This window comes from Pseudophryne corroboree, chromosome 6, assembly GCF_028390025.1.
Source record: "Pseudophryne corroboree isolate aPseCor3 chromosome 6, aPseCor3.hap2, whole genome shotgun sequence".
Classification (NCBI taxonomy): domain Eukaryota; kingdom Metazoa; phylum Chordata; class Amphibia; order Anura; family Myobatrachidae; genus Pseudophryne; species Pseudophryne corroboree.
The window spans coordinates 23,965,402-23,979,591 of NC_086449.1; the positions used below are offsets into that span (position 1 = coordinate 23,965,402).

A 14,190-nucleotide genomic window follows, 5' to 3' on the forward strand; every position below is an offset into this window, starting at 1 on the left:
GCACAGGGCCAGATAGTAGCAGTACAGAGCCAAACAGCAAGTGCACAGGGCCACACAGCAGAACAGGGCCAGATAGCAGCAGCACAGGGCCAGACAGCAGGTGCACAGGGCCAGACAGCAGCACAGGGCCAGATAGCAGCAGCCCAGAGCCAGACAGCAGGTGCACAGGGCCAGACAGCAGCACAGGGCCAGACAGCAGCACAGAGCCAGATAGCAGCAGCACAGAGCCAAACAGCAAGTGCACAGGGCCAGATAGCAGCAGCAAAGAGCCAGACAGCAGGTGCACAGGGCCAGACAGCAGCACAGGGGCAGAGAGCAGTAGCCCAGAGCCAGACAGCAGGTGCACAGGGCCAGACAGCAGCACAGGGCCAGATAGCAGCAGCACAGAGCCAAACAGCAAGTGCACAGGGCCAGATAGCAGCAGCAAAGAGCCAGACAGCATGTGCACAGGGCCAGACAGCAGCACAGGGACAGATAGCAGCAGCAGCAGCACAGAGCCAGACGACAGGTGCACAGGGACAGACAGCAGGTGCACAGGGCCAGACAGCAGCAGCACAGGACCAGAAGAAGCAGCAGCACAGGGCCAGATAGCAGCAGCACAGAGCCAGACAGCAAGTGCACAGGGCCAGACAGCAGCACAGGGCCAGATAGCAGCAGCACAGAACCAGACAACAGCAGCACAGGGCCAGATAGCAGGTGCACAGGACCAGACAGCAGCAGCACAGGTCCAGACAGCAGGTGCACAGGGCAAGACAGCAGCACAGGGCCAGACAGCAGGTGCACAGGGTCAGACAGCAGGTGCACAGGGCAAGACAGCTGCACAGGACCAGACAGCAGGTGCACAGGGTCAGACAGCAGCAGCACAGAGCGAGACAGCAGGTGCACAGGGTCAGACAGCAGCAGCACAGGACCAGACAGCAGGTGCACAGGGTCAGACAGCAGCAGCACAGAGCCAGACAGCAGGTGCACAGGGAAAGACAGCAGCACAGGACCAGACAGCAAGTGCACAGGGCAAAACAGCAGCACAGGACCAGACAGCAGGTACATAAAACCAGACAGCAGGTGCACAGGGCCAGACAGCAACAGCAGCACAAGGCCAGGCAGCAGGTGCACAGGGCCAGACAGTGAGTGCACAGGATCAGACAGCAGGTGCACAGGGCGAGACAACAGGTGCACAGGGTTAGAAAGCAGCAGCACAGGGCCAGACAGCAGCAGCACAGGGCCAGACAGCAGGTGCACAGGGCCAGACAGCAGCAGCATAGGGCCAGACAGCAGCAGCACAGGGCCAGACAGCAGCAGCACAGGGACAGACAGCAGGTGCACAGGTCCAGACAGCAGCAGCAGCACAGGGCCAGACATCAGGTGCACAGGGTCAGACAGCAGCAGCACAGGGCCAGACAGCAGCAGCACAGGGCCAGACAGCAGCAGCAGCACAGGGCCAGACAGCAGCAGCACAGGGCCAGACAGCAGGTGCAAAGGTCCAGACAGCAGCACAGGGCCAGACAGCAGCACAGGGCCAGACAGCAGGTGCACAGGGCCAGACAGCAGTAGCAGCAGCACAGGGCCAGACAGCAGCAGCACAGGGACAGACAGCAGGTGCACAGGACCAGACAGCAGCACAGGGCCAGATAGCAGCAGTACAGAGCCAAACAGCAAGTGCACAGGGCCACACAGCAGCACAGGGCCAGATAGCAAGTGCACAGGGGCAGAGAGCAGCACAGGGCCAGACAGCAGGTGCACAGGGCCAGACAGAAACACAGGGCCAGATAGCAGTAGCCCAGAGCCAGACAGCAGGTGCACAGGGCCAGACAGCAGCACAGGGCCAGATAGTAGCAGTACAGAGCCAAACAGCAAGTGCACAGGGCCACACAGCAGAACAGGGCCAGATAGCAGCAGCACAGGGCCAGACAGCAGGTGCACAGGGCCAGACAGCAGCACAGGGCCAGATAGCAGCAGCCCAGAGCCAGACAGCAGGTGCACAGGGCCAGACAGCAGCACAGGGCCAGACAGCAGCACAGAGCCAGATAGCAGCAGCACAGAGCCAAACAGCAAGTGCACAGGGCCAGATAGCAGCAGCAAAGAGCCAGACAGAAGGTGCACAGGGCCAGACAGCAGCACAGGGGCAGAGAGCAGTAGCCCAGAGCCAGACAGCAGGTGCACAGGGCCAGACAGCAGCACAGGGCCAGATAGCAGCAGCACAGAGCCAAACAGCAAGTGCACAGGGCCAGATAGCAGCAGCAAAGAGCCAGACAGCATGTGCACAGGGCCAGACAGCAGCACAGGGACAGATAGCAGCAGCAGCAGCAGCACAGAGCCAGACGACAGGTGCACAGGGACAGACAGCAGGTGCACAGGGCCAGACAGCAGCAGCACAGGACCAGAAGAAGCAGCAGCACAGGGCCAGATAGCAGCAGCACAGAGCCAGACAGCAAGTGCACAGGGCCAGACAGCAGCACAGGGCCAGATAGCAGCAGCACAGAACCAGACAACAGCAGCACAGGGCCAGATAGCAGGTGCACAGGACCAGACAGCAGCAGCACAGGTCCAGACAGCAGGTGCACAGGGCAAGACAGCAGCACAGGGCCAGACAGCAGGTGCACAGGGTCAGACAGCAGGTGCACAGGGCAAGACAGCTGCACAGGACCAGACAGCAGGTGCACAGGGTCAGACAGCAGCAGCACAGAGCCAGACAGCAGGTGCACAGGGTCAGACAGCAGCAGCACAGGACCAGACAGCAGGTGCACAGGGTCAGACAGCAGCAGCACAGAGCCAGACAGCAGGTGCACAGGGAAAGACAGCAGCACAGGACCAGACAGCAAGTGCACAGGGCAAAACAGCAGCACAGGACCAGACAGCAGGTACATAAAACCAGACAGCAGGTGCACAGGGCCAGACAGCAACAGCAGCACAAGGCCAGGCAGCAGGTGCACAGGGCCAGACAGTGAGTGCACAGGATCAGACAGCAGCAGAAGCAGCACAGGGCCAGGTAGCAGGTGCACAGGGCCAAACAGCAGCAGCACAAAACCAGACAGCAGCAGCACAGGGCGAGACAGCAGGTGCACAGGGCGAGACAGCAGGTGCACAGGGTCAGAAAGCAGCAGCACAGGGCCAGACAGCAGCAGCACAGGGCCAGACAGCAGGTGCACAGGGCCAGACAGCAGCAGCATAGGGCCAGACAGCAGCAGCAGCACAGGGCCAGACAGCAGCAGCACAGGGACAGACAGCAGGTGCACAGGTCCAGACAGCAGCAGCAGCACAGGGCCAGACATCAGGTGCACAGGGTCAGACAGCAGCAGCACAGGGCCAGACAGCAGCAGCACAGGGCCAGACAGCAGCAGCAGCACAGGGCCAGACAGCAGCAGCACAGGGACAGACAGCAGGTGCACAGGTCCAGACAGCAGCACAGGGCCAGACAGCAGGTGCACAGGGCCAGACAGCAGTAGCAGCAGCACAGGGCCAGACAGCAGCAGCACAGGGACAGACAGCAGGTGCACAGGACCAGACAGCAGCACAGGGCCAGATAGCAGCAGTACAGAGCCAAACAGCAAGTGCACAGGGCCACACAGCAGCACAGGGCCAGATAGCAGCAGCACAGGGCCAGACAGCAGGTGCACAGGGCCAGACAGCAGCACAGGGCCAGATAGCAGCAGCAAAGAGCCAGACAGCAGGTGCACAGGGCCAGATAGCAAGTGCACAGGGGCAGAGAGCAGCACAGGGCCAGACAGCAGGTGCACAGGGCCAGACAGAAGCACAGGGCCAGATAGCAGTAGCCCAGAGCCAGACAGCAGGTGCACAGGGCCAGACAGCAGCACAGGGCCAGATAGTAGCAGTACAGAGCCAAACAGCAAGTGCACAGGGCCACACAGCAGAACAGGGCCAGATAGCAGCAGCACAGGGCCAGACAGCAGGTGCACAGGGCCAGACAGCAGCACAGGGCCAGATAGCAGCAGCCCAGAGCCAGACAGCAGGTGCACAGGGCCAGACAGCAGCACAGGGCCAGACAGCAGCACAGAGCCAGATAGCAGCAGCACAGAGCCAAACAGCAAGTGCACAGGGCCAGATAGCAGCAGCAAAGAGCCAGACAGCAGGTGCACAGGGCCAGACAGCAGCACAGGGGCAGAGAGCAGTAGCCCAGAGCAAGACAGCAGGTGCACAGGGCCAGACAGCTGCACAGGGCCAGATAGCAGCAGCACAGAGTGAAACAGCAGCAGCACAAAACCAGACAGCAGCAGCACAGGGCGAGACAGCAGGTGCACAGGGCGAGACAGCAGGTGCACAGGGTCAGAAAGCAGCAGCACAGGGCCAGACAGCAGCAGCACAGGGCCAGACAGCAGGTGCACAGGGCCAGACAGCAGCAGCATAGGGCCAGACAGCAGCAGCAGCAGCACAGGGCCAGACAGCAGCAGCACAGGGACAGACAGCAGGTGCACAGGTCCAGACAGCAGCAGCAGCACAGGGCCAGACATCAGGTGCACAGGGTCAGACAGCAGCAGCACAGGGCCAGACAGCAGCAGCACAGGGCCAGACAGCAGCAGCAGCACAGGGCCAGACAGCAGCAGCACAGGGCCAGACAGCAGCAGCACAGGGACAGACAGCAGGTGCACAGGTCCAGACAGCAGCACAGGGCCAGACAGCAGGTGCACAGGGCCAGACAGCAGTAGCAGCAGCACAGGGCCAGACAGCAGCAGCACAGGGACAGACAGCAGGTGCACAGGACCAGACAGCAGCACAGGGCCAGATAGCAGCAGTACAGAGCCAAACAGCAAGTGCACAGGGCCACACAGCAGCACAGGGCCAGATAGCAGCAGCACAGGGCCAGACAGCAGGTGCACAGGGCCAGACAGCAGCACAGGGCCAGATAGCAGCAGCAAAGAGCCAGACAGCAGGTGCACAGGGCCAGATAGCAAGTGCACAGGGGCAGAGAGCAGCACAGGGCCAGACAGCAGGTGCACAGGGCCAGACAGAAGCACAGGGCCAGATAGCAGTAGCCCAGAGCCAGACAGCAGGTGCACAGGGCCAGACAGCAGCACAGGGCCAGATAGTAGCAGTACAGAGCCAAACAGCAAGTGCACAGGGCCACACAGCAGAACAGGGCCAGATAGCAGCAGCACAGGGCCAGACAGCAGGTGCACAGGGCCAGACAGCAGCACAGGGCCAGATAGCAGCAGCCCAGAGCCAGACAGCAGGTGCACAGGGCCAGACAGCAGCACAGGGCCAGACAGCAGCACAGAGCCAGATAGCAGCAGCACAGAGCCAAACAGCAAGTGCACAGGGCCAGATAGCAGCAGCAAAGAGCCAGACAGCAGGTGCACAGGGCCAGACAGCAGCACAGGGGCAGAGAGCAGTAGCCCAGAGCCAGACAGCAGGTGCACAGGGCCAGACAGCAGCACAGGGCCAGATAGCAGCAGCACAGAGCCAAACAGCAAGTGCACAGGGCCAGATAGCAGCAGCAAAGAGCCAGACAGCATGTGCACAGGGCCAGACAGCAGCACAGGGACAGATAGCAGCAGCAGCAGCAGCACAGAGCCAGACGACAGGTGCACAGGGACAGACAGCAGGTGCACAGGGCCAGACAGCAGCAGCACAGGACCAGAAGAAGCAGCAGCACAGGGCCAGATAGCAGCAGCACAGAGCCAGACAGCAAGTGCACATGGCCAGACAGCAGCACAGGGCCAGATAGCAGCAGCACAGAACCAGACAACAGCAGCACAGGGCCAGATAGCAGGTGCACAGGACCAGACAGCAGCAGCACAGGTCCAGACAGCAGGTGCACAGGGCAAGACAGCAGCACAGGGCCAGACAGCAGGTGCACAGGGCCAGACAGCAGCACAGGGCCAGATAGCAGCAGCACAGAGCCAAACAGCAAGTGCACAGGGCCAGATAGCAGCAGCAAAGAGCCAGACAGCATGTGCACAGGGCCAGACAGCAGCACAGGGACAGATAGCAGCAGCAGCAGCAGCAGCACAGAGCCAGACGACAGGTGCACAGGGACAGACAGCAGGTGCACAGGGCCAGACAGCAGCAGCACAGGACCAGAAGAAGCAGCAGCACAGGGCCAGATAGCAGCAGCACAGAACCAGACAACAGCAGCACAGGGCCAGATAGCAGGTGCACAGGACCAGACAGCAGCAGCACAGGTCCAGACAGCAGGTGCACAGGGCAAGACAGCAGCACAGGGCCAGACAGCAGGTGCACAGGGTCAGACAGCAGGTGCACAGGGTCAGACAGCAGCAGCACAGAGCCAGACAGCAGGTGCACAGGGTCAGACAGCAGCAGCACAGGACCAGACAGCAGGTGCACAGGGTCAGACAGCAGCAGCACAGAGCCAGACAGCAGGTGCACAGGGAAAGACAGCAGCACAGGACCAGACAGCAAGTGCACAGGGCAAAACAGCAGCACAGGACCAGACAGCAGGTACATAAAACCAGACAGCAGGTGCACAGGGCCAGACAGCAACAGCAGCACAAGGCCAGGCAGCAGGTGCACAGGGCCAGACAGTGAGTGCACAGGATCAGACAGCAGGTGCACAGGGTCAGACAGCAGGTGCACAGGGCGAGACAGCAGCAGCAGCAGCAGCAGCACCAGCAGCACAGGGCCAGACAGCAGCAGCACAGGGCCAGACAGCAGCAGCACAGGGCCAGACAGCAGCAGCTGGGGATAATAACATAGTGAGATGCATGATAAAGGTAATAAAGGCTAATAAACATATTGAGGCATATTCTGCGTTGGAAAGCAGCGCTGTTTGTGTGATGCTTGTGAAGCCTGATGTACCAGCTATTGCTAATCTGTAGGGATAATGCCGGGATCCATGCTGCCTGAAGTAGCTCCGCGCACTGATTTTCATCCACAAGCGATGCGGTCATCACTAGATAGCAAACAACAAGGAGAAAAGAAGACTCTTTTTTGGGTGCACTCTTAATTTGAACAATATATAGACTGAACAGGATGAAATATAATATTTAAAATCAATTTTTATTCACACACAATTAAGATACTTAGTGGTTAATGAGAAAAGAAATAGTCAGAAAAAGAAAACAATATTAACAATTAGCAAAATTGCTGATATGATAATGATGTTTATGCAGTCCTGGCTGGCGGAATGAAATCTAGGTGCGGTAAATAAATTGGATATTAACTGGTACGTTCTACTAACAAAGATCAACGAAATTGCAACCCTGTCCTATATTGGTGCCAGCAAAATGCTTTAATGAAGAAGTAGTAATGAATAGAAAGAGGGGCAAAGGGAAATGAGAAGGCAGAGTGAATCTGCTGTCAGTGTTAGACACTGAGCATGTGGGACCAACGCGTGCTCTACTAAACTGAGTATTCCTCAATGGTCCCCCACTTGAGTACTGACCCAGCCCAACACTGATTAGCTTCCAAGTTCGGACGGTTTTGGGCATTTCCAGTGTGGTATGATAGTAGGGAAAGTGAAACGCCAATAGGAAGCTCTGGAATCACTGATGAGAGTTCACGAATTACATAGTATCAAAGTAAAGTGACAGAGGTCAAATAATAGAGGAAAATAGATGGATCTGCTGCCAATGTTAGACGGGGATATACCCAGAATCAGTGGTGAGAGTCCATGAAATTAAATATAGATGGAAGCAAAGAGGAGGAGTACACAATGGTACCTAAACCAATCAAATGATTTAGAGTTCTCAGAAAAAGAGAAAAAAGAAAAGGCCCATGTCCAGATGAACTAATCAGGGTTATACATACATACAAACAAACAAACAGTTGCTGAATTTGGACCAAATAGTAATATTGTCACTGGATAAGATGCTAGATTGTTGTCCAATATGTGCAGAATGTGATCTCTATGGTTGTATTAATCAGGTATCAAGTGCCGTGTCTTCACCCAATAATAAAATTACAACTGGGTTGTTACTGGGTACAACAAGAGTATTGCAATCTCTATATTGATACTCGATGTATTGAAGAGATGTTTATATAATGGTGGTATTCTTCTAAGTAAACAGAGCAAGATAACAATGTACCCAGTAGTATTGCTACAGAAAAGCGGGTAATATCCAAACTTTCTCCTATCCATCATGATCAGTTTGAGACCCGCTTAGATTGGACATCTACTAGCCCCTGCTGGTCTGAGTCAGCATTTATATCTCCTGCTATTTATTCAAAATTGATACGTTTGTATCTTAAAAATCCCAGGTGTTTTCTCTAATCTCATTTTTTTCATTCTTAATTAGCAATATACGCTGGGATTTATACATACGCTGTGATATTGAAATTTATTCAGCACACTGCCTTTATACCTGCTACAATATTACCTTCGTTTCTAGCTCTGTTTCCCAACACGGACTAGTTTCTTGAAATACATTGGGGTATATTTACTAACATTCGTAATTCTCCCGATTTGGTGGGAGAATAATCACGAATGACATCGAAAGTGTAAAACTGCAACTTTTTGAATTTGTTACGACCAATTTACTAAGCTGCCGTATTCTGCATTTTCGGGTTTTCCGATGTCGATGTCATTCGTTTTTTTAGGCAGTGTTTTACGTGAGTGACTTGTAAAACACTGCCGACTTTAATACAATGAATCTCGGCCGGATCTGAGAGATCCGTGCTGGGCTTCATTGTGCACTTTGTTAAAAAAAAAAAAAAAAAGTTTAAATGTTAAAAAAAAATTGCGTGGGGTCCCCCCTCCTAAGGCAAACCAGCCTCGGGCTCTTTGAGCCGATCCTGGTTGCAGAAATATGGGGAAAAAATGGACAGGGGTTCCCCCATATTTAAGCAACCAGCATCGGGCTCTGCGCCTGGTCCTGGTTCCAAAAATACGGGGGACAAAAAGCGTAGGGGTCCCCCGTATTTTTAAAACTAGCACCGGGCTCCACTAGCTGGACAGATAATGCCACAGCCGGGGGTCACTTTTATACCGTGCCCTGCGGCCGTGGCATCAAATATCCAACTAGTCACCCCTGGCCGGGGTACCCTGGGGGAGTGGGGACCCCTTCAATCAAGGGGTCCCCCCCCCAGCCACCCAAGGGCCAGGGGTGAAGCCCGAGGCTGTCCCCCCCATCCAATGGGCTGCAGATGGGGGGCTGATAGCCTTTTTGTCAAAGTGATTGATATTGTTTTTAGTAGCAGTACTACAAGGCCCAGCAAGCCTCCCCCGCATGCTGGTACTTGGAGAACCACAAGTACCAGCATGCTGCGGAAAAACGGGCCCGCTGGTACCTGTAGTACTACTACTAAAAAAATACCCCAAAAAAGACAATACACACACACCTTGAAAGTAAAGTTTTATTACATCCATCCACACAAACATACATACATACTTACCTTATGTTCACACAAGGGTCGGTCCTCTTCTCCAGTAGAATCCATGGGGTACCTGTTGAATAAATTCTACTCACCAGATCCAGGGTACCAGGCTCCTCGGATAATCCTTTTGTAATCCACGTACTTGATTAAAAAAATAAAACGGATACCCGAGCCACGCACTGAAAGGGGACCCATGTTTTCACATGGGCCCCCTTTCCCCGAATGCCAGAAACCCACTCTGACTGATGTCTAAGTGGGTTTCTTCAGCCAATCAGAGAGCGCCACGTTGTAGCACCCTCCTGATCGGCTGTGTGCTCCTGTACTGTCTGACAGGCGGCACACGGCAGTGTTACAATGTAGCGCCTATGCGCTCCATTGTAACCAATGGTGGGAACTTTCTGCTCAGCGGTTGACCGAAAGTGACCTCACCGCTGACCACAAAGTTCCCACCATTGGTTACAATGGAGCGCATAGGCGCTACATTGTAACACTGCCGTGTGCCGCCTGTCAGACAGTACAGGAGCACACAGCCGATCAGGAGGGTGCTACAACGTGGCGCTCTTTGATTGGCTGAAGAAACCCACTTATACATCAGTCAGAGTGGGTTTCTGGCATTCGGGGAAAGGGGGCCCATGTGAAAACATGGGTCCCCTTTCAGTGCGTGGCTCGGGTATCCGTTTTATTTTTTTAATCAAGTACGTGGATTACAAAAGGATTATCCGAGGAGCCTGGTACCCTGGATCTGGTGAGTAGAATTTATTCAACAGGTACCCCATGGATTCTACTGGAGAAGAGGACCGACCCTCGTGTGAACATAAGGTAAGTATGTATGTATGTTTGTGTGGATGGATGTAATAAAACTTTACTTTCAAGGTGTGTGTGTATTGTCTTTTTTTGGGTATTTTTTTAGTAGTAGTACTACAGGTACCAGCGGGCCCGTTTTTCCGCCGCATGCTGGTACTTGTGGTTCTCCAAGTACCAGCATGCGGGGGAGGCTTGCTGGGCCTTGTAGTACTGCTACTAAAAACAATATCAATCACTTTTACAAAAAGGCTATCAGCCCCCCATCCGCAGCCCATTGGATGGGGGGGACAGCCTCGGGCTTCACCCCTGGCCCTTGGGTGGCTGGGGGGGGGAGACCCCTTGATTGAAGGGGTCCCCACTCCCCCAGGGTACCCCGGCCAGGGGTGACTAGTTGGATATTTGATGCCACGGCCGCAGGGCACGGTATAAAAGTGACCCCCGGCTGTGGCATTTATCTGTCCAGCTAGTGGAGCCCGGTGCTGGTTTTAAAAATACGGGGGACCCCTACGCTTTTTGTCCCCCGTATTTTTGGAACCAGGACCAGGCGCAGAGCCCGATGCTGGTTGCTTAAATATGGGGGAACCCCTGTCATTTTTTTTCCAATATTTCTGCAACCAGGATCGGCTCAAAGAGCCCGAGGCTGGTTATGCTTAGGAGGGGGGACCCCACGCAATTTTTTTTCACAAAATTAACACTTTCCCACCCCTTCCCTGATAGACCCCACTGATATACATGCACGGATCTCATGGATCCGTGCATGCCTATCCAAACACGGCTCAAAAAAGCAGGTCTGTTTTTTTTTAGCACTTTTTAACGATTTGTATTTTTTCACGGCAGTGTTTGTTTGTTTTTTGCTTTGCACTTCTTAGTAAATTACCGAGATTCATACTTAAACAGCCGCGTTTTGACCGATGGTGTATTCATTCGTATTTTTTTTGTTGGACTTCAAAAAAAATACGAATGCCCTCATCACTGCCGAGATTTGAGTTTAGTAAATTCCCGAGATGACACTTTGAAGAAAAAACGGCATCTCGGTCAAAATCGGGACCTTAGTAAATATACCCCATTGTATCCCTCACAGAGATTGCATTTCATTTTGTATACAATATTTACGCAACCCTTGCCGGCCCTAACCAATATGATGCCCTAGGCAAGATTTTGGCTGGTGCCCCCTAGCACCACCGCTGGTTCCGCCTCTGACCTTGCACCTCTTTCCCAGTACCATCACCCCTCACCCATAGCAGTCCTTATTTTGGTGTTTGTACCCCCTATATTTTAAATAGGAACAGTTTGCACATTTGGTGCACAACCCAAAAAGGGGGGTGTTTGCTGGCAAGGAGCATGGCCACACAATAACCCCAATTCCAATTACGCCACACAGTACTGCAACTTTATTCACATTTGATCATGCGATAGTGTCTATAATTCATATTACATCCCACAGTAGTATCACTTTACCTTATAAATGTTACTCCTCACAGTAGAGCCCCTTATTCACATTACATCACACTGAATTGCTCCTTATTCACATTACACCACACCCTATTGCTCTTTATTCGCATTAGATGACACAGTAGTGCACTTTCTATATGCAACGCCACATAGTAGAGCACCTGAGCACCTTATACACATAATGCCACACATTAGTAATGCATTTATACACATTCCACACAGTAATGCCCCTTACACATATGAGACACCTTATTACTGTCCTTATAAACATAATGCGCTTTACACATTAGGACAACCTTTATTAATGCCCTTTTACACATAATGTCCCTTCCACATATGCGACACATTAATGCCCTTATACACATAATGACACATAGTGCCCCTACACATTTGCTGCACATTTTTAGTGCCCCTATACACATAATTACACACCTACAGTAGTACCCTGTTACACATATGCCGCACATTATTAATGCTCTTATACACATAATGACACACATAGTGCCCCTTACACATATGTTGCACATTATTAATGCATTTTTACATGACACACATAATGCTCCTTACACATATTCCGAACACTACTGCACAACCAACCCACTCAGATGCACACAGCACTCACACTGCCACTAACACTGTGACCTCTGCCTCTGCTTGGCTACAGATGTGTCCTTATAAATTTTGCCTCAATGCTAACGTCAGGCACACCTTTTTTATTTTTTTATTTTATTTTTATGAAAATGCATCTTATTTGCATTGTTATGTGGCTAGGATGCACAAGCAGCTTCAGCTGATTAAAATGATATGCGGCATGCCTATATACTGTGTGAGACTGTGGCTGTATCTGCATATGAAATACTACACACAGAATATAGACATGCCCCATATCATTTTAATCAGCAGAAGCTGCTGATGCCCCTAGGCATATCAAATGCCCTAGACAATTGCCTAGTTTGCCTATGCCTATGGCCGGCTCTGGGGATATACCCAGAATCAGTGGTGAGAGTCCATGAAATTAAATATAAGATAACAATGTACCCAGTAGTATTGCTACAGAAAAGCACAAGAGGGTAGGGGGAGGAAAAAAGCAAGGGTTGCGTAAATATTGTATACAAAATGAAATGCAATCTCTGTGAGGGATACAATGTATTTCAAGAAACTAGTCCGTGTTGGGAAACAGAGCTAGAAACGAAGGTAATATTGTAGCAGGTATAAAGGCAGTGTGCTGAATAAATTTCAATATCACAGCGCATGTATAAATCCCAGCGTATATTGCTAATTAAGAATGAAAAAAATGAGATTAGAGAAAACACCTGGGATTTTTAAGATACAAACGTATCTATTTTGAATAAATAGCAGGAGATATAAATGCTGACTCAGACCAGCAGGGGCTAGTAGATGTCCAATCTAAGCGGGTCTCAAACTGATCATGACGGATAGGAGAAAGTTTGGATATTACCCGCTTTTCTGTAGCAATACTACTGGGTACATTGTTATCTTGCACTGTTTACTTAGAAGAATACCACCATTATATAAACATCTCTTCAATACATCGAGTATCAATATAGAGATTGCAATACTGTTGTTGTACCCAGTAACAACCCAGTTGTAATTTTATTATTGGGTGAAGACACGGCACTTGATACCTGATTAATACAACCATAGAGATCACATTCTGCACATATTGGACAACAATCTAGCATCTTATCCAGTGACAATATTACTATTCGGTCCAAATTCAGCAACTGTTTGTTTGTATGTATGTATAACCCTGATTAGTCCATCTGCACATGGGCCTTTTCTTTTTTCTCTTTTTCTGAGAACTCTAAATCATTTGATTGGTTTAGGTACCATTGTGTACTCCTCCTCTTTGCTTCCATCTATATTTAATTTCATGGACTCTCAGCACTGATTCTGGGTATATCCCCGTCTAACATTGGCAGCAGATCCATCTATTTTCCTCTATCAGTTAACTTCTGTCACTTTACTTTGATACTATGTAATTCGTGAACTCTCATCAGTGATTCCAGAGCTTCCCATTTACGTTCACTTTCCCTACTATCATACCACACTGGAAACGCCCAAAACCGTCTGAACTTGGAAGCTAATCAGTGTTGGGCTGGGTCAGTACTCAAGTGGGGGACCATTGAGGAATACTCAGTTTAGTAGAGCACGCGTTGGTCCCACATGCTCAGTGTCTAACACTGACAGCAGATTCAATCTGCCTTCTCATTTCCCTTTGCCCCTCTTTCTATTCATTATTACTTCTTCATTAAAGCATTTTGCTGGCACCAATATAGGACAGGGTTGCAATTTCGTTGATCTTTGTTAGTAGAACGTACCAGTTAATATCCAATTTATTTACCGCACCTAGATTTCATTCCGCCAGCCAGGACTGCATAAACATCATTATCATATCAGCAATTTTGCTAATTGTTAATATTGTTTTCTTTTTCTGACTATTTCTTTTCTCATTAACCACTAAGTATCTTAATTGTGTGTGAATAAAAATTGATTTTAAATATTATATTTCATCCTGTTCAGTCTATATATTGTTCAAATTAAGAGTGCACCCAAAAAAGAGTCTTCTTTTCTCCTTGTTGTTCGATGTTCTAACACTGACTCAGGGTGCACCACCAAACTGTT

General features: G+C 51.3%; 1 protein-coding gene and 2 pseudogenes across 1 annotated transcript in view; 2 read left to right on the forward strand and 1 right to left on the reverse strand.

Moving 5' to 3' along the window:
* LOC134935912 (dnaJ homolog subfamily C member 18-like) overlaps positions 1-14,190 on the forward strand; it is a 29,672-nt gene that overhangs the window by 8,097 nt on the left and 7,385 nt on the right. The gene's annotated exons all lie outside the window — the stretch shown is intronic.
* LOC134937467 (5S ribosomal RNA) lies at positions 7,309-7,427 on the reverse strand (annotated as a pseudogene).
* LOC134937345 (5S ribosomal RNA) lies at positions 13,598-13,716 on the forward strand (annotated as a pseudogene).